Raw genomic sequence first — 23430 nt, 5'->3', positions numbered from 1 at the left:
TTTGGCCCCATAAGTGGATTAGCCCACTCCAAGGCCTCCTCTCTGCAGGCTATAAGAAGGTATATCTCTGAGCTGGAGTGACAGGAACTGAGGACACAGTCAGGAAGTACAAGAGGCATTGGTGCGCCAAAGTGCAGAATTGGCTAAGATCCCTGTCAAAGTAGATGAATGACTGGGTATCAGCCAGACACTTAGAAGATTCGACAGATGATGGACCCTTGGGAGACTGGACAGACATCGCAAGTGGCCCCAACTAAGCAGAAACCGCATATGGCCTTCCTTTGACTCTTCACTGGAGGGTTAGAACTGGTGGATGTCACAAGGACCATTAGACTTGAAAGCGACAAGGTGGCACATTTCTTATGGGCAGATGGAACCTCATCCCCAAAGGCAAGGGCAGGCAGAACTTACATACCCAAAGTTTTGGGCAGAAGAACCTCATGCCTGAAGGGATGGCACCCTCACAGGAACTGGCAGACAGGAGTCCCCAACTGGAACTGGCAGACAGAGGTCACGCCCTGAACTAGTTGAAGGATGGCACCCTCGCAGGAACTGGCAGACAGGAGTCCCCAACTGGAACTGGTAGACAGAGGTCATGCCCAGAGGTGAGGGCAGACCCCTAGCCAATGGATTATTGAGATAGTACTGAATTGGGAATGTTTCCCTTCTTAACAGCACGGAAGCCTTTAATGCATTGGTCCAAAAAATGCTGAGTTTGTCAAGGATCTACAGAAATGGAGGACACCTCTCAGATTTCTGATAAAACTGAAGGTCCTTCTTTGACCTCTGGTAAGGCAGTGAGAGCACCTTTTCATGCTAGAAGGTAAGGACACTCAGGTTGATGACCACTTGGAATGATGACACCTTCTCAGGGATTGGTTGGAGAAAGCCTCCCACTGAGTCTGTGGCACTAGAAACTCCTCCTAGGGCTACAATACCAGAGATCCCTTCTAGGGCTGCACCACTGGAAACCTTTTCTGGGGCTGTGACCCTAGAGACCACTCAATGGGCTATAAATTCAGAACCACATCCTGGGGTGGCAAATTCAGGACCCATTGTCACGATCCGGGTTACTGGACGCCATTATCTACCTTTCAGGTGTCTCCTGAGGCTGGCTCAGCATTCCAGGGCCGGGTCTCAGTCGTGCTGCTGACATCCTCACTCCACATCTCCTCCCTGTCATTCCGCAGGCGCTATCACAGTAAGCTCATAAAGTTAAGTATGGCGTTTCCAGCCCTCCGCGGCCTCCGCCGCCATTTCTGCACTTCCAGTAGTCAAATAAGTCTGCATGGTGTCTCCTGCCCGCTGCGGCCTCCGCTGCCATCTCTGTGGATCAAGTGTGCAAGTTGGCGTCTACTGCCCTCCGCGGCCATTACTGTTATTCCTCACATGGTTCCACAAACTAACTTTCCCTCCAAATGTTAGTATGGGCGTAGCCATGTTGGTTTCAGTCACATGACACTACTTCCACCAATCTGCTGTACCGCTGAACTCTGCTTGATTGATCAGCCAATCCCTGCACTGCTGCAGGTATAAAGGTCCTGTTCCTGAACCAGGAAGTTGTCAGTGCTATGGTTGTCAAACCCAGTGTTACCAGTCTCCTTGCTTTGTGGTTGTTTGCTTCTTACAGGTATTCCAGCTCCTGTCTTCAGCTCCACTAGAGACCCGCACCAGTTTAACATCTAGCGGTACAGCCTGACTCCGTAGTGTTCACATTGCTCCCTGCAACTGGCAGTGTCTAACACCGGCTTCCAGCAGCCAGCTTTCAGCTGTGTTCTGTTTCCAGATTTCATCGGTGCTCCGCCATCGAATACCAGCAATCATCGGTGCTCCGCCATCGACTTCCTAATTCCAACAATCCCTAGCATCACCAGTGCTTCTAGCTATTCTCCAGCTACATTGGTTCATCAAGCACTCCATTCATCTCATCATTCGGTCCGGATCCACCCGGCCTACCCAGCAACTAACTCATTCTTCAGTCAATACAACTAGCTTCCAGAGGACCACCTGCTGGTCAGTTCCTGTACTCATTCTACCACTCAGCACTTGGGTGCCGGTTAAGGACATTCCAACCTATCATTACCGCACCCAGAAGCATCTGCATATCTTCTGCATCTACAGGAACTGTGTATTGCTTATTCATTTACCATATCTGACGTTGCTGCTGATGTCCCACCTGAACTGTGCTTGAATAAAACTTGTAACCTTACTCCTGTTGTCGTGGTCACGCCTTCGGGCTGGGGTGCTGCATGTCTAAGTGTCCCATACTACCGCCCAGGTTTAATTATACCCCTACAACTGAGGCTTCCTCCCGTCAGCACCAGCCCTCAGTTGTGACACCCATTCTGGGGTGACAAACTCAATCCTCTTCTGGGCTTGCAAACTCAGAACTCCCTCCTGGGGTTGGACAGTAGGAACCTCCTCCATGAGCAGAAAACAGAGTCCCTCCTCGGGCAGACACCAGAAATACTGAACTGACAGCACACAGGATTTAGGATTGCACAGACACCCAGAGATTGGGCCAACACCCCGAACTAGGGATCGCTTTCTAGGTTTACAAATGGGACACGCTTGGATGAAATGTCTTGAACTCCCACAATACATGCAGAGTTCATTGGGGCAGATGTATTAAGCCTGGAGAAGTGATAAAGCAGTGATACATGTAAGGTGATAACGCACCAGACAATCAGCTCCTGTCATTTTTTAAACATGTAATGATTGGCTGGTGCATTATCACCTTCCACTTATCACTGCTTTATCACTTCTCCAGGCTTAATACATCTGCCTCATTGTCCCTACAATGCTTGCCATTCGGCTACCAAGAGACTAGGCTGTGGAAAGCTACAAAACCTGCCTTTGCTCTGAGCAGGGAGTAGGATGTCTAGCAATCATGGTCCTAATTTATTATGTAGCTTTTTCTCCTGAGGACATCACAGCAGCAGGAACCCCCAAAGTTATCTTGATGGGGTTCCAGAGTCTCCCCAAGAGCTCAGGCAGTACAAGTAGTATTCCCCGTATTCCCTTTAACAAGGTTTGCAATTGGATTAACATTACTTGAAGATCCCCAATTTGCACTGAGTCTATGGAATATGGTGGTTAAATGGTGGGGAAAATGTCCTCTCTGGTGTAGGCAGATTGAGATGAGGAAAAGAAGAGCCAGATTTAACTTGAAGTATTTGAGAGACAGAACTTGTTCGGTCAAATCAAAGTTGGAGAGTGTTCATGTGAGTAGATAGCTCTTGCTGAAATTGCATCACCTGACCTTGTGTTACTTCTTGTTTCTTCAGATGATCAACCATACTTTGTATTGGGTCTGGCATTTGGCCAGTACAAACTATCAAGATCTGTGTCCCGTTTGGGCTCTGTACTGGGACCACTGAGCTAGACTGGATTAGGCTGGAATGAAGGAAGTTAGGTGGTCTAATGACGCTCTTCCTTATACAGATTATCACAGGAGCTAATCTATAGGTTCAGAACAGAACAGGAAAACAAGTCAGGATGAAGCACTAAACTGACAGTAACATATCCTGCTGTACAATGAAAGCAGGGACAGATGGATTACATATGTTATCCCAGCATATGGGATGCCGGCTGTCATTATCCCAACATTGGCATCCCGCCAGCCAGAATGGCGGCAGTGGGGTGAGCGCTAAAAGTCCCCTTGCAGGCTCGCCACAGTATCTATTCCCACTCTATGGGTGTTGTGGACCACCACAAGTGAGAATAACCTTGGTGCGCCGGGATTCCGGCTGGCGGGATTTCGGCGTTGGTATCATGAGTGTCGGGATCCTGACAGACGCCATTTTAACTACATCCCGGACAGTCCATGCACAATTATTAGATACTGTATGCTTTTTAGGAAGGAGGATATAGAGCGAAGCGGCCACTTACGTGTCACAGGATCTTCAGCCCAGTTTTGGTGCTCTAGTTCAGTGGTTCTCAAACTCGGTCCTCATGACCCCACACGGTCCACGTTTTCCATGTCACCCAGCAGGTTCACTGTGTATCACCAACTGTCATATTTTAAAAATGTACAGGTGACCTGCAAAACATGAACCATGTGGGGTCCTGTGGACCGAGTTTGAGAACCTGTGTTCTAGTTGTATGCACACTTATCAGTAAAGGGAAGTTTTTATTCAGCCTCCACCAAGGGTGTAGAGTACAATTTCACACACCATATATAGTGTGAATGTTTGGTTAACATTTCATGCTGAAATCTAATAGAGACATAAAGGCTGAAATTTACTCTAATTGAAAAAAACATAAATACCCTAACCAAAAAGCTGTGGATCATCTGTACAGACACAGGAGCTTCGGCAAATAGTTACCAAATCATAGACAGTACCAGTTCTGTGATCATTTCTCATATACTAGTATCAATAGTGGCCTTCTCTTCAGCCCTTGAACCATTTGTTCATGTTGTGCTTATTCAAGGGAATATGACACTTTTGATGTATAATAATGAGGTATGTCTGAACACAATGTTATTGGCTACACATAGGCACGTAGTCATGTTCCAATTTATTTTGTTCATATATCACTGACTCGATTATCACTAAGGGGGTAATTCTGAGTTGATCGCAGCAGCAAGTTTGTTAGCAATTGGGCAAAACCATGTGCACTGAAGAGGGGACAGATATAACATTTGCAGAGAGAGTTGGATTTGGGTAGGTTATTTTGTTTCTGTGCAGGGTAAATACTGGCTGCTTTATTTTTACACTGCAATTTAGATTTCAGTTTGGATACACCCCACCCAAATCTAACTCTCTCTGCACGTTATATCTGCCCCTCCTGCAGTGCACATGGTTTTGCCCAACTGCTAACAAAATTGCTGCTGCGATCAACTCAGAATTAGGCCCTAAGGGGGTCATTCCGAGTTCGCTAGCTGCTTTCGTTCGCTGTGCAGCGATCAGGCAAAAAATCGGCACTTCTGCGCATGTGTATGCGGAGCAATGCGCACGCGCGTCGTACTATTACAACAAACGATGTAGTTTCACACAAGGTCTAGCAAAGCTTTTCAGTCGCACTGCTGGCCGTAGAGTGATTGACAGGAAGAGGGCGTTTCTGGGTGTCAACTGACCGTTTTCAGGGAGTGTTCAGAAAAACGCAGGTGTGCCAGGAAAAACGCAGGTGTGGCTGGGTGAACGCAGGGCGTGTTCGTGACGTCAAAACAGGAACTGAATAATCTGAAGTCATCGCAAGCTCTGAGTAGGTCTGAAGCTACTCTGAAACTGCACAAAATTATTTTGTAGCCGCTCTGCGATCCTTTAGTTCGCACTTCTGCTAAGCTAAAATACACTCCCAGTGGGAGGTGGCATAGCGTTTGCACGGCTGCTAAAAACTGCTAGCGAGCGATCAACTCAGAATGACCACCTAAGTTCAGATGAGCATTTGTGTAGCACTGCATGAACTTGTGTGTATGTGCAGATGTGTACACTTGCAAATAGCACTTAATTCCCTCAGATCTGCCTAAAGTCATACATGCATATGTATCATCATGCTTGGATTACTGCAATGCCCTCTACCTGGGTCTCCCAGCAATAGATTTGAATTATTTGCAGCTGGTACTAAATGCATCTGCCAGGATATTAACTAACCAGCTCATTCCTGCCACACAACACCCATATTATAAGACTGGCTTACTGACTTCAAAGCCCTACATAACCAAGGTCCAAGGTACCTGAAGCAGCTTCTGATTCCTTACTGCCCAGCTCTCTTACTGTGATCTGTAGATGAAGGACTATTAGCAGTACCTAGAATCTCCCTTAATTCATTTAGGGGTCGAGCTTTTAGCTTTGCAGCTCCAACTCTTTTGGATTCACTTTCTCGAGAGCCCTCAACCGTAGAACCCTGCAAGACTTACCTGTTTACTCAAGCATTTCATTGTTGTTCCCTTAGTTTTTTTATTTTTTATTTTTTTTAAACATTACTTTTTATTAAACATTTTTCACACATAAAGGGGATACAGAAAAAGAGATAGGGAAAACAAATAATATAAAAACAGACATTAGGGGAGCCAGATACACTTCACACAGCACATTTAATACTGTGTTGACCTTTAAGTATAAGAAAAAGTTGATAAATCAGACATGTGCGGCGGGCACTTTTCGTGTTTTGTGTTTTGGTTTTGGTTCTAATTCCCCACTCGTGTTTTGGTTTTGGCTTGGTTTTGCCAAAACCACCCTTTCGTGTTTTAGTTTTGGATCTGGATGATTTTTGAAAAAAACATAAAAACAGCTAAAATCACATAATTTGGGGGTAATTTTGCTCCTACGGTATTATTAACCTCAATAACATTAATTTCCACTCATTTCCAGTCTATTCTGAACACCTCACAATACTGTTTTTAGGCCTAAAAGTTGCACAGAGGTAGCTGTATGTCTAAGCTAAGCGATACAAGTGTGCGGCACAAACACCTGGTCCATCTAGGAGTGGCACTGCAGTGGCAGACAGGATGGCAGATTTAAAAAATAGACCCCCAAACAGCACATCATGCAAAGAAGAAAAAGAGGTGCAATGAGGAAGCTGTATGACTAAGCTAAGCGACACAAGTGTGCGGCACAAACACCTGGCCCATCTAGGAGTGGCATGCAGTCGCTGAATGTCAAAAGTGGCCCGCAATTTTTCAGTCCACTGACAGCACCTCCTGCACGCCCCTGCCATTTTTAAAAAATTCTGCAATTGGTGGACTTATACGGCAGTACCCCTGGACTAATACAACAGTACCCCTGGACTTATACAGCAGTGTCAGACAGGATGGCACTTTAAAAAACCATGTCCCAAACAGCACATGATGCAAAGATGAAAAAGAAGTGCACCAAGGTTGCCGTATGACTAAGCTAAGCAACACAAGTGAGCGGCACAAACACCTGGCCCATCTAGGAGTGGCACTGCAGTGTCAGACAGGAGGCCAGATATAAAAAAGGCCCCAAACAGCACATCATGCAAAGATGTAAAAGAGGTGCAATGAGGCAGCTGTATGACTAAGCTAAGCGACACAAACAATTGGCCCATCTAGGAGTTTCACTGCATTGTCAGACAGGAAGGCAGATATAAAAAAAAAGGCCCCAAACAGCCAGTGGCGTAACTAGAAATTTTTCTCCCCCAAGCCAAAAAATTCTTCGGCGCCCTCCCCCACCCCCCTTCCCCCACAATTGGCACTAGTAAAGGGATAAACATGCGCCCGGTACAAAAAAGGGGCGTGGCTTCATTGAAATGGGTGTAACTTCACATAAAGGGGCGTGGCACTGCAGGAAAATACTACCTCATACCCCAGTTTTGCAACCTGCACGCCCAGACGTTAGCCACCACAGGAAAGAAAAATAATCCTGATTCATGCCCCTTACATTATTTGTCATTTTTCCTCCTTATAGTAATGCCCAGTATACATTATGCCACATACTGCAATGGCCTTTAGACATTATGCCACACACAATAATGCACACACCGTAATGCCCCCGACACATTATGCCACACACCGTAATGCCTGTGACACATTATGACAGGAATCGCAATGCCCGTTATACATTATGCTACACACTGCAATGCCCCTGATACATTATAGCACATACAATGTCTGTGACACATTATGACACACACCGCAATGACCCTGAGACATTATACCACATATCACAATGCCCGTGATATAGTATACCATACACTGTAATGCCTGTGACACATACTGCAATGCCCGTTATACCCTATGCCACACACCGCAATGCCCGTTATACATTATGCCACGCTGCAATGCCCCTGAGACATTATACGACATACCACAATGCCCGTGATATAGTATGCCACACACCGTAATGCCTGTGACACATGACACACACTGCAATGTCCGTGATACATTATGCCACACACCGTAATGCCCATTACACATTAAGTCCTACAGTAAGGCTTCTAATTACTTTTAAATTACCTGCTCGTTGCCAGGGGTTTCATGCTCTTGGTTCCATGCACGGTGCCAGGGGTTTTCATGCTCAGGGTGTCATGCTCGTTGCCAGGGGTTTCATGCACTGGGTGTCATGCTCGTTGCCAGGGGTTTCATGCACTGGGTGTCATGCTCGTTGCCAGGGGGTAGTGTTTGTTGCTAGGGCTGTGCTCTCCCAGTGCCACATATGCCCCCAGTGCCACATATTCCCCCACAGTGCCAGGAACTCACATGCCCCCAGTGCCAAATATAGCCCCCCCCCGTGTCAGGTACACATATACCCCCCCCCTACCCCCCAATGCCACATATGCCCCCAGTGCCAGATATTCCCCCACAGTGCCAGGTACTCACATGCCCCCAGTGCCAAATACAGCCCCCTTCCCCCCATGTGCCAGGTACACATATACTCCCCCAGTGCCACATATGCCCCCAGTGCCACATAAGCCCCCCTCCCCCTGTGCCACATATGCCCCCAGTGCCACATAAGCCCCCCTCCCCCTGTGCCGCATATGCTCCCCCAGTGCCCCCTCCCCCGCGCTCCCCCGCTGTTTTGTGTTGGAGGGACACGGAGGGCACAGCGCGCGCCTCTCCTGTGTCCCTCCTGGGTCTCCGGCGGGCCTGTTAAAGGAAGTGCCGGTTCGTGAGCCAATCAGAGCTCACGAACGGCACTTCCTTTATTAGACCCGCCGAAGACCCAGGAGGGACACAGGAGAGGCGCGCGCTGTGCCCTCCGTGTCCCTCCTTACAGCAGCGGAGAGAAGTAGGAGACCGTAGATTGACATGCGGACGCTCGTCCGCATGTCAATCCTCGCTAAATCAGTGACGCCCCCGCAGCCCCTCGCCCCCAAGCCACCGCGAGGGCTGCGGGGGCAGTAGTTACGCCACTGCAAACAGCACATCATGCAAGGATGAAAAAGAGGTGCAATGAGGTAGCTGTATGACTAAGCTAAGTGACACGAGTGTGCGGCACAAACACCTGGCCCATCTAGAGTTGGCACTGCAGTCCCACTGCACTAATGGCGGATACTGGACGCACGTCTAACACCAGCATAGTTGTTATGGCCTCAGTAATCCGCTTTGCAACAGGTAATATATATATATATATATATATATATATATATATATATATAGACGAATGATCCGGCGGCACTCACGGCAAATGAAAACACAAGGCAGCTCTAGTAGGCCGTCGTTTCAATGTTATTGAATCAACATTTTCATCAGGGCATAACACACATACCTTAATACCTCCTCCGATTCGTCCATGCCTCCCGCCGTCCGTGCGCCACGCTCAATGAAGTGACGTCATCACGGTGCGCCCAGACACCAGCAGTACGGAGGGGCCAGAGCACCAAAATTATACAAAGTGCAAAGTGCTATAGAATAAAAAAATGAAAAAGTTAAAATTACACATATACAATGCATGATGTTCAATGTGGCAACATATCTGCAATGAACTAAATTATACACATTGAGCTGTATAATAACTGACATCCTACCAAGAAACTTTGCACAAGCTCATTCACATATGATGTCATATCAAAACGTTGTCCACATATTAATAATAGAAAACCAATGCTACATAAAGCTTATATATATCACAACGGTTGGCAGAATGATCCCAAACTATAAGAAACAAGATAAACCCAAATGCTCGTTTAAGCCACGAGGGGACAATGTGTCAAGTAGAAAAATCCACTTAGACTCTGCTTGCAATAAACGGAGGCCCTGATCGCCCCCCCCGTTTTAACGGAGGAATGTGGTCTATTATGCGGTGGCGTAAAGTCGCCAAGGAGTGGCGAGCTTCTACAAAATGTCTGGGGACTGGTAAATCACTTTCCCCTGACAATAAAGTGGCCCTAATTGATGATCGATGGTTGGCCATGCGTTCTTTGAAAGTGCACTCAGTTTTGCCCACATAATGAAGGCCACATGGGCAACTGAGGCGATAGATGACAAATTTCGTGCTACAAGTGACTCAATGTCGAATGTTGAATTTTTTGCCAGTGTATGGATGATGGAATGTATCGCCTGCAATCATGTGGCGCAGCCCAGGCATTTTAAGCAGCCTTTACGCTGCTGGTTCAGAAAAGACTTACTATGTGTATCCGCTGAAAGCGGAAATTGTATATCCGATTTTACCACATAGTCGCGGATATTTTTACCCCTCTTGTAGGCTGGCATTGTTTGTCACAAAGACTGGAGAGAGCGGGGTCTGATTGAATGACCGGACAGAATGCTATCGATGTTAAGAGTCTCTACACTTGCATCCCCCATGCCGATGGCCTGACCGCTGTACAATCTGTGATTGATAATAATCCTTTGTATAAAGGACCCAGCGTTGAATTATTCATTTGTTGTGTCTCACTTTAGAATGCAACTATTTTATGTTTAACAACGCTTACTATCTACAGCGCCAGGGCTGCGCCATGGAGAGCAATGTGTCTCCGTCTCTCGCCAACTGCTACATGTTTGGCATAGAGGAGGCTTTGTTCTTTTCCAATGATGAGATTAAGTCCAATGTATTATTGTATTTTAGATACATTGATGATTTGTTGCTCTTCTGGACGGGTCCCAGAGAGCGTTTGGAGTCTCCAATAGATGCACATAACGCAACTGATTCATCAGTTAAGTTTACTTATACCATCAATGCATCTAGTATCAATTTCTTGGATATCAACATTAGCATCATTGACAATCACATCAGAACTCAGTTATTCTGTAAACCTACAGATAGGAATAACATCTTGTTAGCCACTAGTCATCATCCGGAACCTTTAAAAAGAGGCCTCCCATTCTCCAAAATGCTACGTGTCCGCAGAATCATCAGTGATGAGACACAGATAGAGAAGGCCCTCGATGACATGGTTAATAAATTTAAAAATAGGGGGTATTGTCCTAGAGAGTTGGCACGTACCAAGAATCGGGTACTTAAAATTCCCAGATCTGAATCTCTGACTCTTCTGTTAGAAACAGCCATTCTAAATTTGTTTGGGTTAATACATTTAATACTGCGAGTGCTAGAATTAATAAAGTCACCAAAGCATTCTGGCCGGTCATTCAATCAGACCCCGCTCTCTCCAATCTTTGTGACAAACAATTAATGCCAGCCTACAAGAGGTGTAAAAATATCGGCGACTATGTGGTAAAATCGGATATACAATTCCGCTTTCAGCGGATACACATAGTAAGTCTTTTCTGAACCAGCAGCGTAAAGGCTGCTTTAAATGCCTGGGCTGTACTACGTGCAGCCACATGATTGCAGGCGATACATTCCATCATCCATACACTGGCAAAAAATTCAACATTCGACATCGAGTCACTTGTAGCACGAAATTTGTCATTTATCTACTCAGTTGCCCATGTGGCCTTCATTATGTGGGCGAAACTGAGTGCACTTTCAAAGAACGCATGGTCAACCATCGATCATCAATTAGGACTACTTTATTGTCCCCAGACATTTTGTAGAAGCTCGCCACCCCTTGGCGACTTTACGCCACCGCATAATAGACCACATTCCTCCGCTAAAACGGGGGGGGGGGGGGGATCGGGGCCTCCGTTTATTGCAAGCAGAGTCTAAGTGGATTTTTCTACTTGACACATTGGCCCCTCGTGGCTTAAATGAGCATTTGGGTTTATCTTGTTTCTTATAATTTGGGATCATTCTGCCAACCGTTGTGATATTTATAAGCTTTATGTAGCATTGGTTTTCTATTATTAATATGTGGGCAACGTTTTGATATGACATCATATGTGAATGAGCTTGTGCAAAGTTTCTTGGTAGGATGTCAGTTATTATACAGCTCAATGTGTATAATTTAGTTTATTGCAGATATGTTGCCACATTGAACATCATGCATTGTATATGCGTAATTTTAACTTTTTAATTTTTTTATTCTATAGCACTTTGCACTATGTATAATTTTGGTGCTCTGGCCCCTCCATACTGCTGATGTCCGGGCACACCGTGATGACGTCACTTCATTGAGCGTGGCGCACGGACGGCGGGAGGCATGGACGGACCAGAGGAGGTATAAAGGTATGTGTGTTATGCTTTTTGTATTATGCCCTGATGAAAATGTTGATTCAATAACATTGAAACGTCGGCCTACTAGAGCTGCCTTGTGTTTTTATTTGCTGTGAGTGCCGCCAGATCATTCATCTACATGTCTGGGCAACCTTGCTAGGTTCTTTGTGGAGGGCACCGGCTGTTACTGAGTTATTTCTCCTGGGAAGGAGTGCCGCTTGACTGCTTTTATATATATATATATATATATATATATATATATATATATATATATAATGTGTGTGTGTGTGTGTGTGTGTGTGTGTGTGTGTGTGTGTGTGTGTGTGTGTGTGTGTGTGCGTGCGGATTGGCGGCACTCAGAGACTGTTTGTTGAGCTGCAAACGTGCTTTAATTCAATGTTTCGGGCATCAGCCCGTCATCAGGAATAGCAAACATAGTGTGTTACATGTAACAGATATTTATACATACACAGACAAACACAAAATTACCTGATCAGACGCAGGTGAGTGTGCGCTCCGGGCGCCGACCTCCACGAGTCCCGCCGCATCATCACAGGCGCATCCCCATAGTGTCGTCATCCAGGAGTGTCCACTCCCCGTGGCCAATCAGGGTGCATTACGTCACCTTGCCCCAACAACCGGGCAGCAACGATAATACACAAATCTAATGAATAAAAACAGTATAAAAACAGGAAACTTACTGACGATATTGGCAGTAACAACTAATATACCTGTATGGCATATCTATTTGTCATCTAATACTAGCAGGGTTACAGATTGCTAATACATTTCTAAATGGACTATTATTACGGGCAAATGGAACTATAAAAAAAACATTGTAGTCCCAAGGAGTCATTCAAACCCCTTGGAGACACGGTTCCCAACATATGGATCCATTTGCTCTCTAATTGCAATAATTGTTTCTTTCTATTGCCTCCTCTAATATTTACCGGGACATGGTCAATTAACTTAGTCCTAATGCTGGCAATGCTATGTCTAGCAACAGTACAGTGGCGAGCAACTGGCTGTTCGCTAGTACCTGATTCCAAAGCTACTCTGATTGCCGACCTATGGCCGGCCATCCTATCCCTGAATTGTCGTTCTGTCTTGCCCACGTAGCTTAAGCCACATGGGCAAGACAGAACATAAATGACAAACCTAGTGGTACAAGTGGGGGCGTCCCTGATCTTATATTTTTTCCCTGAGTATGGATGTGTAATGGTATCACGCAGTATAGTTACACTGATTCAGACGCTGATGCCATCCTATATAAAGACAAGTTTACCGAGGATACCAGCAGTCAAACCACAGATGACCTATTTAAGGAACTTTTTAATCTTAAGAAACGTGAGATAGATTTTTACTATCACGGCAGTACCTTATCAGAATATTACCACGACAAACTCATTCCTAGGGGCTTTAGGATTCGTAATATGCCGACTACTGGCAGATATTCAGTACCATTTTGTCGCAAGTGGATCTCCATCTTGAACAAATGTTCGATGGATTTGATGTTAGCAGTTATTGAAGAGTCCACCAGAGAACTGAACAACACTAAAGACAAAATATTGGCCTTTGAATTGCAACATAAAGAACAACTGGATCGTGATATAGAGGACAATTGGCCTTCTAAATTAACTGACCAGGAGGATCAATACAAACGAGATTTAATAAAGTACAAAAAAGAGAAATATAAAAAAGTTCAGCAAAATTATCAAAAACATCAAGTATACTCCTGGTTAAATTCCACCAACAATACAGCACGCAATAAACCACCAGCTCGTTACAGACATCATTACAGGGATAAACAAATGCGCAACAACACAAGCACTTCAGCAAGTGAATCTGAGCTACAATCCCAGACGTCATCCACTCTGGATCACCCTTTAGGGGTTACAACACGGGCAGCCTTCAAAGATCCAGTCACAAAAGGACGCGGAGTGGGTGCCAAAATGAGAGGCAATACAAAAAGCAAGCCTCCAAAGAACAAATAAATAAGGTATTCAACCTTTCGGCTACCCCCTTAACGCCACAAGAAACATCTATCCTCGCCAAAGGCCTCACCTTTGTCCCCACCACAAGGTTTGATAAATTCCAGTGGAAAATAGACACCTATAGATTAAACCGATTACTTCGATTAAAGGAATACTTTAAGGACTCCCACGCTGCCATAGATCAAGAACTTATGACCACCATACCAGCCAAATTAAGAAAACTACAGCCTAGGTCACAATTTGATCCCATCAGCAACAGCCCCTCCATCAAGACATTTACCAGACTGATGGACCAATTAGATACACAGGCACCAAGTGGAACTCCTTATCGTAACAACCTTACAGAGGCAGAACGTGATACTATCAAAGCATTAAGTGCTCGTACAGACATCATCATTAGCACGGCTGACAAGGGAGGGGCCGTGGTAGTTCAGTCACTTGAGGACTATGATTGTGAATGTCTTCGGCAGCTGTCCGACACCAGCACATATGCCCTTCTTTCTAGTGACCCTACATTAGAGTACAAACTAGAATTAGATAACATATTGAATACAGTGGTTTGTAAGGGGTACATTACTAAAGAATTAAGGCAGGCCTTGACGGTTCAGTATCCAGTAACCCCAGCCTTTTACACGGTCCCTAAGATACATAAAAGGCTGGAGAAACCCCCTGGCAGACCCATTTTATCTGTCAGGGGTTCTCTCTTTCAGCCTATAGCAGTTTACTTGGACAGCCTACTTAATCCCTGTGTACAACAGGTTGATTCATATCTTAAAGACACCACAGAGTTGTTGATAAAATTGGAAAATTTGGGATCCTTGCCTACAGGTACCCTGCTATGTAGCGCAGATGTCAGCAGCCTGTATACAGGTATCCTGCACAGCTTGGGATTGCAGGCTGTTGGTATGCTGTTAACTGGGAATGCACAATACACAGGTCCACCTGTGGAATTTTTCATGCAATTACTACATTTGGTGTTGACTAAGAATTATTTTATTTATGACACAAAATTTTACCTTCAGGTGGCAGGTTGTGCGATGGGGTCCAATGTGGCCCCATCGTACGCTAATGCTTACATGATCATGGTGGAAAAACAACTGTTTCATCAACAAGGGTATCTCAGATTATACCTGAGATACATAGATGATTTATTAATTTTTTGGACAGGAAGCGAGAGACCTTTGATTAATTTGTTAGATCACCATGATGCTACAGGACATGAGATACAACTAACGTACATTTCCCCAGTATCAATACATTTTTTAGATGTCAACATCACTCTGACTCCTACTGGTATAAATTCCTACTATTTACATAAAAGAAACGGACAGAAACACTATCCTCATGCACGACAGCTTCCACCCCCAACCTCTGCGGGAGGGGTTACCCTACTCGCAGATGTTGAGAGTCCGAAGAATTACCAGTGATCCCAGGCAAGCAGAGTTGGCCATGGACGATATGGTCCATAAATTCCAAGAAAGAGGATATCCACGTAGACTATTAGGGAACATTAGACAGAAGGTCTCCAACATTTCCAGACATGACACTCTTCACACTAATAGACCACCGATCAGTAACACACAGGTGTTACCTTGGGTTAATAGATTTATTACCAAGAGCAAAATCACCAAGCAAATAGCCAAAACATTTTGGCCTATTATTAAAAACCTACCAGCTCTGACTGGTACAAGGTTGCTCCCATGTTATACTCGTGGTCGCAATTTTGGAGACCTCCTTGTAAAAAGGGACATCATGAAACTCAAAAAGTAGGCCGCTGCAACACATTTTCTTAGTCAAAAGGCAGGTTGTCACAGGTGCTTGGGCTGCACTACTTGCAGATCCCTAATACCAGGTGATAATATTACACATCCATACTCAGGGAAAAAATATAAGATCAGGCACGCCCTCACTTGTACCACTAGGTTTGTCATTTATGTTCTGTCTTGCCCATGTGGCTTAAGCTACGTGGGCAAGACAGAACGACAATTCAGGGATAGGATGGCCGGCCATAGGTCGGCAATCAGAGCAGCTTTGGAATCAGATACTAGCGAACAGCCAGTGGCTCGCCACTGTGCTGTTGCTAGATATAACATCGCCAGCATTAGGACTAAGTTAATTGACCATGTTCCGGTTAATATTAGAGGAGGCAATAGAAAGAAACAATTATTGCAATTAGAGAGCAAATGGATCCATATCTTGGGAACCGTGTCTCCAAGGGGTTTGAATGACTCCTTGGGACTACAATGTTTTTTTATAGTTCCATTAGCCCGTAATAATAGTCCATTTAGAAATGTATTAGCAATCTATAACCCTGCTAGTATTAGATGACAAATAGATATGCCATACAGGTATATTAGTTGTTATTGCCAATATCGTCAGTAAGTTTCCTGTTTTTATACTGTTTTTATTCATGAGATTTGTGTATTATCGTTGCTGCCCGGTTGCTGGAGTAACGGGACGTCATGCACCCTGATTGGCCACGGGGAGTGGACGCTCCTGGATGACGACACTATGGGGACGCGCCTGTGATGGTGCGGCGGGACTCGTGGAGGTCGGCGCCCGGAGCGCACACTCACCTGCGTCTGATCAGGTAATTTTGTGTTTGTCTGTGTATGTATAAATATCTGTTACATGTAACACACTATGTTTGCTATTCCTGACGACGGGCTGATGCCCGAAACGTTGAATTAAAGCACGTTTGCAGCTCAACAAACAATCTCTGAGTGCCACCAATCCGCTCACAGATATTGGGACGCAGCACCCTTGGAGGGCACCGGAGCATTTAACCCTATCTTAGCTATACTAGTGCCGGATATCTGCTACTATATATATATATATATATATATATATATATATATATACACACACATACACACACGGCAGTATCACTGGAATTATATGGCAGTACCAATAGACATATACGGCAGGATCACTGGACTGGATTTATATGCCAGTACCACTGGAATTATACGGCAGGATCTCTGGATTTATATGCCAGTACCACTGGACTTATACGCCAGTACCACTGGAATTATACGCCAGTACCACTGGAATTATACGCCAGTATCACAGGAATTATATGGCAATATCACAGGAATTATACGGCAACATCACTGGAATTATACGTCAGTATCACTGGAATTATACGTCAGTATCACAGGAATTATACGGCAATATCACTGGAATTATACGTCAGTATTACGGGAATTATACGCCAGTAACACTGGATATATGGCAGCAGAGGACACCACCACTGTGACTGGTCACTGGACTGATGCTGCACAAGACACTACCCCTGGTCTGAAGCAAGACAACACCGCAAAACTGCAATGGACATATACAGCAGCACTGGGGACATACAGCAGCACAGGACACTACCACTGTGACTGGCTGGACTGATGTAGCATAAGACACTACACTGAGCAGCACAAGACAGCACTGGAATCGCCACCCCACTTTCCCGCCCACACAGACACTGAGGACACAACCTCTCACTACAATCTCAGAGACTGGAGTGAAAATGGCGGGGACGCGCGGCTCCTTATATGGAATCCAAACTCCGCGAGAATCCGACAGCGGGATGATGACGTTTTGCCTCGTTCTGGTTTCCGAGTCAGGCCCGAAACCCCGAACCTGACTCGGATCCGGGCTCTGAGAACCAAACCCGCTCATCTCTAATATTAGAATGAAAATCATTAGAACTCCTACGAAGGAGAATGCAGCACAGACAGATCAGGCGGAGAACTATAAATAGTGGAGTGGCCCATTCGTTCTCTATAAAGATTCCAGCTATACCATTTCATAAGAATAGACAAAGGGGAGGAAGAGTATTTAGCACTAGAGATGTGCAGCGGGCATTTTTCGGGTTTTGTGTTTTGGTTTTGGATTCAGTTCCGCGGTCGTGTTTTGGATTCGGTTTGGGCACCCACCAAAAAAGAAGCAATCAATCTCTCCTTGCACAAACTGGCTCTACAGAGGCAAGATGTCCACCTCCTCCTCATCATCATCCGATTCCTCACCCCTTTCACTGTGTACATCCCCCTCCTCACAGAGTATTAATTCGTCCCCACTGGAATCCACCATCACAGGTCCCTGTGTACTTTCTGGAGGCAATTGCTGGTAAATGTCTCCATGGAGGAATTTATTCTAATTAATTTTGATGAACATCATCTTCTCCACATTTTCTGGAAGTAACCTCCTACACCGATCGCTGACAAGGTTACCGCCTGCACTAAACACTCTTTCGGAGTACACACTGGAGGGGGGAGGCAACTTAGGTAAAATAAAGCCAGTTTGTGCAAGGGCCTCCAAATTGCCTTTTTCCTGCCAGTATACGTACGGACTGTCTGACATGCCTACAGTGATGCTGTCACTCATATAATCCTCCACCATTCTTTCAATGGCGACAGAATCATATGCAGTGACAGTAGATGACATGTCAGTAATCGTTGGCAGGTCCTTCAGTCCGGACCAGATGTCAGCACTTGCTCCTGACTGCCCTGCATCCCCGCCAGCGGGTGGTTTTGGAAATTTTTTCCTTTTCCTGGCAGCTCCAGTGGCGGTAGAAAATAAAGGAGGAGCTGTTGGCGGGTCACGTTACGCTTGACTTGACAAGTGTCTCACCAGCAGGTCTTTGAACATCTGCAGACTTGTGTCTGCCGGAAAGAGAGATACAACGTAGGCTTTAAACCTAGGATCGAGCACGGTGGCCAAAATGTAGTGCTCTGATTTCAACAGATTGACCACCCGTGAATCCTGGTTAAGCGAATGAAGGGCTCCATCCACAAGTACCACATGCCTAGTGGAATCGCTCCGTTTTAGCTCCTCCTTCAATCTCTCCAGCTGCTTCTGCAAAAGCCTGATGAGGGGAATGACCTGACTTAGGCTGGCAGTGTCTGAACTGACTTCACGTGTGGCAAGTTCAAAGGGTTGGAGAACCTTGCACAACATGGAAATCATTCTCCACTGCGCTTGAGTCAGATGCATTCCCCCTCCTTTGCCTATTACGTAGGCAGATGTATAGGCTTGAATGGCCTTTTGCTGCTCCTCCATCCTCTGAACCATATAGAGGGTTGAATTCCAGTTCGTTACCACCTCTTGCTTCAGCTGATGGCAGGGCATGCTCAGGAGTGTTTGCTGGTGCTCCAGTCTTCAGCATGTGGTGGCTGAATGCCGAAAGTGGCCCGCAATTCTTCAGGCCACCGACAGCATCTCCTGCACGCTCCTGTCATTTTTTTAAAAATTCTGCACCACCAAATTCATTGTATGTGCAAAACATGGGACGTGCTGGAATCTGCCCACATGTAATGCACGCACAATATTGGTGGCGTTGTCCGATGTCACAAATACCCAGGAGAGTCCAATTGAGGTAAGCTAATCTGCGATGATGTTCCTCAGTTTCCATAAGAGGTTGTCAGCTGTGTGCCTCGTATGGAAAGCGGTGATACAAAGCGTAGCCTGCCTAGGAACGAGTTGGCGTTTGCGAGATGCTGCTATTGGTGCTGCTGCTGCTGCTGTTGTTGCTGCGGGAGGCAATACATCTACCCAGTGGGCTGTCACAGTCATATAGTCCTTAGTCTGCCCTGCTCCACTTGTCCACATGTCCGTGGTTAAGTGGATAGTGGGTACAACTGTATTTTTTAGGACACTGGTGACTCTTTTTCTGACGTCTGTTTACATTCTCGGTATCGCCTGCCTAGAGAAGTGGAACCTAGATGGTATTTGGTACCGGGGACACACTACCTCAAGCAATTCTCTAAGTCCCTGTGAACTAACGACGGATACCGGATGCACGTCTAACACCAACATAGTTGTCAAGGCCTGAGTTATCCGCTTTGCAACAGGATGACTGCTGTGATATTTCATCTTCCTCGCAAAGGACTGTTGGACAGTCAATTGCTTACTGGAAGTAGTACAAGTGGTCTTCCGACTTCTCCTCTGGGATGACGATCGACTCCCAGCAGCAACAACAGCAGCGCCAGCAGCAGTAGGCGTTCCACTCAAGGATCCATCGGAGGAATCACAGTTAGGAGAGGACTCGTCAGAATTGCCAGTGACATGGCCTGCAGGACTATTGGCGTTCCTGTCTAAGGAGGAAATTGACATTGAGGGAGTTGGTGGGGTGGTTTGCAGGAGCTTTGGATACAAGAGGAAGAAGGGATTTAGTTGTCAGTGGACTGCTTCCGCTGTCACCCAAAGTTTTTGAACTTGTCAATGACTTCTGATGAATGCGCTCCAGGTGACGTATAAGGGAGGATGTTCCTAAGTGGTTAACGTTCTTACCCCTACTTATTATAGCTTCACAAAGGCAACACACAGCTTGACACCTGTTGTACGCATTTCTGTAAAATAATTCCACACCAAAGAGGTGATTATTTTTTTGTATTTTGACCAGGTATGTCAATGGCCTTATTCATCCCACGGACAACAGGTGTCTCCCCTGGTGCCTGACTTAAACCACCTCACCATCAGAATCCTCCTTGTCAATTTCCTCCTCAGCGCCAGCAACACCCATATCCTCATCCTGGTGTACTTCAACAGTGACATCTTCAATTTGAATATCAGGAACTGGACTGTGGGTGCTCCTTCCAGCACTCGAAGGGAGCGTGCAAATGGTGGAAGGAGCCACCTCTTCCCGTCCAGTGTTGGGAAGGTCAGACATCGCAACCGACACAATTGGACTCTCCTTGGGGATTTGTGATTTAGCAGAACGCATAGTTCTTTGCTGTGCTTTTGCCAGCTTAACTCTTTTCATTTTTCTAGCGGGAGGATGAGTGCTTTCATCCTCATGTGAAGCTGAACCACTAGCCATGAACATAGACCAGGGCCTCAGCCGTTCCTTGCCACTCCGTATCGTAAATGGCATAATGGCAAGTTTACGCTTCTCCTCGGATGCTTTTAATTTAGATTTTTGGGTCATTTTACTGAACTTTTGTTTTTTGGATTTTACATGCTTCTCTACTATGACATTGGGCATCGGCCTTGGCAGACGACGTTGATGGCATTTCATCGTCTCTGCCATGACTGGTGGCAGCAGCTTCAGCACTAGGTGGAAGTAGATCTTGATATTTCCCTATTTTACCCTCCACATTTTTGTTCTCCATTTTTTAATGTGTGGGATTATATGTCAGTAATTTATCTGGAATTAGACGGCAGTAATGTCTGGAATTAGATACCACTAGATAGATACCAGATACCACTGTGACTTGAATGATGATGAACTATGCACAGTGACAGGACACTACCACAGCACCCTACAGCAGCAATATGCAGCACAAGACACTGGACTTTTAGTAATGTACTGTAGTATACTGGTAATGTTTTTTATTTGAATATTGCAACCTTCATACATCTTATTTACATATATACAAATTTACAACATATAAATAAAGTAAAAAAATTGAACAATAACAGCAAATTTCCATTTATTTTTAATATTTTCCCCCATTTTACATTTTCCCTACACACTTTCCCTTAACTCTAACAATTTCCTTTAGAAACTTTCTTTTACCACAATTTGCCTCCTCTTCTTCCTCCATGCTTCCCCTTTCACCTGTTCTTGAGCCCATACATTCCTCTCTCGCTCCTCCTTTCATTCCCCACCACCACCATTCACTCCACTTTCATTCCACCCATCCTCTCACCTTTTATACCATTTACTCTACTTTCATCCCAAACAAACCAACATTTAAACGAGAAATCAATAATAATCTGGGCAGCACTTCCAGTGTATGCAACCATTTATAAAAGAAAACCAGTCTCAAAATTCTATTTCAACTTAAAATTGAGATAGTTATAGAAAAGTTTTTCCCAGTACCTGGAGGCTAGAAATTTTCCGTCACCCACTAAGGGGGTTTCAGCTGGCGCCACAAGTGGGACCAACTGATGACATCCAATCTCTCTTCCTCCATTTCCATCATCCGCTTCACCTCATGTAGTATTAAGCCCTCCACCATTTCGCAGGGAAGGATTTTATTTCTCAATGAAACCTGACACCGTGCATTCCATAAGTGATACCTGACAGCTAGACTTATCATAAAAATTGTGCATAAATCAAAATCCTCATACCCTTTGAATGCCCCATATGCCCATCCCTGGTAATCCAAACCAGAAAGACAAGGTATTCCTAGAGCTCTTGACACTCTTTTGTAAATGTTTATATTAAAAGGACACTGAAGCAAGAAATGGTCCATACTCTCCTCCTGACCCTGACACTCCTCCCGTGGACAATCACGATCATTGGATCTTCTAAACTTCAGGTTCCCCTTAACATAGAGCTTCCCTTGGAATGAGAACCAGGCGATGTCCCTAAATTTCAACGGGATCCTCTGAGAATTTATCAGAGAAATCCCTTCTGAACATACAGTTTCTGGGCAATCCTTCAGGGCCAATGGGACATGGAAGTGAGTTTGCAAGACCCTCTTCCCCAACTCCTTCCTACTGAGATCTCTTAACTCCCCCACTCCCAAGCCCCATCGCCCAATCACTTTCAAGCACTGGATCACATAGATCGGGGGGTGGCCTCTTCTACGCCGAGAGTTTCTCAAGTGACCTCCTTCTATCCATACTGTGAGGAAGGGAGATATCCATTCTCTAAAACCGTCTGCCCACCGAGGGGGGTTCTCTGAAAACAGACCCCCAAAATTCATTTTTAAAAAAGCTGTTATAAAAAACACCACCGGGTTGACCATATCCAGTCCCCCCTTGGTCCTCGGTTTGCATGCAATGCCTCTTTTGACCATATTCATTTTGTTTCCCCACAACAGCAAGAAAAACAAAGAGCCAATTTTAGACCACAGTGGTTCTGGCAAAAAACATACATAACTAACATATAAAAACAATGGAATCAGATAGGTTTTACACAAATCAACCCTTTCCCTCAGGGAGAATTTCCATCCTCTCCAACTTTTTACTTTCCGGGTCGCCTCTTCCAGTATCCTTTCCCAATTTGCTGTGGCATAATCGCCCTGGTCGAATCTTATTCCTAGAATCTTAATTGGATGGCTGGCCATGGGGAGGCTGTCTGGAAGGTCAAATTCTCTACCTTCCTCCCCCATCCAGAAAGCTTCACACTTGTCCTGATTTATCATGGAGCCCGAGGCTCCAGAGTATTCGCCTATTAGTTGGTCCACATCACAGGCCTCTGTATTTGAAGACAGAATCACTGTGACATCATCAGCATAGGCAATTACCCTTAGTGGTTCTCCCTGGCCCAGCTGCACCCCTCCCACCATGCTGTCCTCAATCCTCCGAATAAAAGGATCGATCGCAAACACGTAAAGAAGAGGGCTCAGGGGGCAACCCTGACGGACACCAGAGTTCACCACAAAGGCAGGCCCTACCCAACCATTAACAAGCGGGAAGCTCTCGGCCTTGTTGTACAATATACGTAGCCAATTGACTAGTTTAACTGGAATGCCATACCTTTCCAGCAAAGTCCAGAGGTACTCATGGTTGACTCGGTCAAAAGCTTTGGA

Source organism: Pseudophryne corroboree, chromosome 10 (genome assembly GCF_028390025.1).
Source record: "Pseudophryne corroboree isolate aPseCor3 chromosome 10, aPseCor3.hap2, whole genome shotgun sequence".
Classification (NCBI taxonomy): Eukaryota; Metazoa; Chordata; class Amphibia; order Anura; family Myobatrachidae; genus Pseudophryne; species Pseudophryne corroboree.
Note: the sequence above shows the minus strand (reverse complement) of the source record.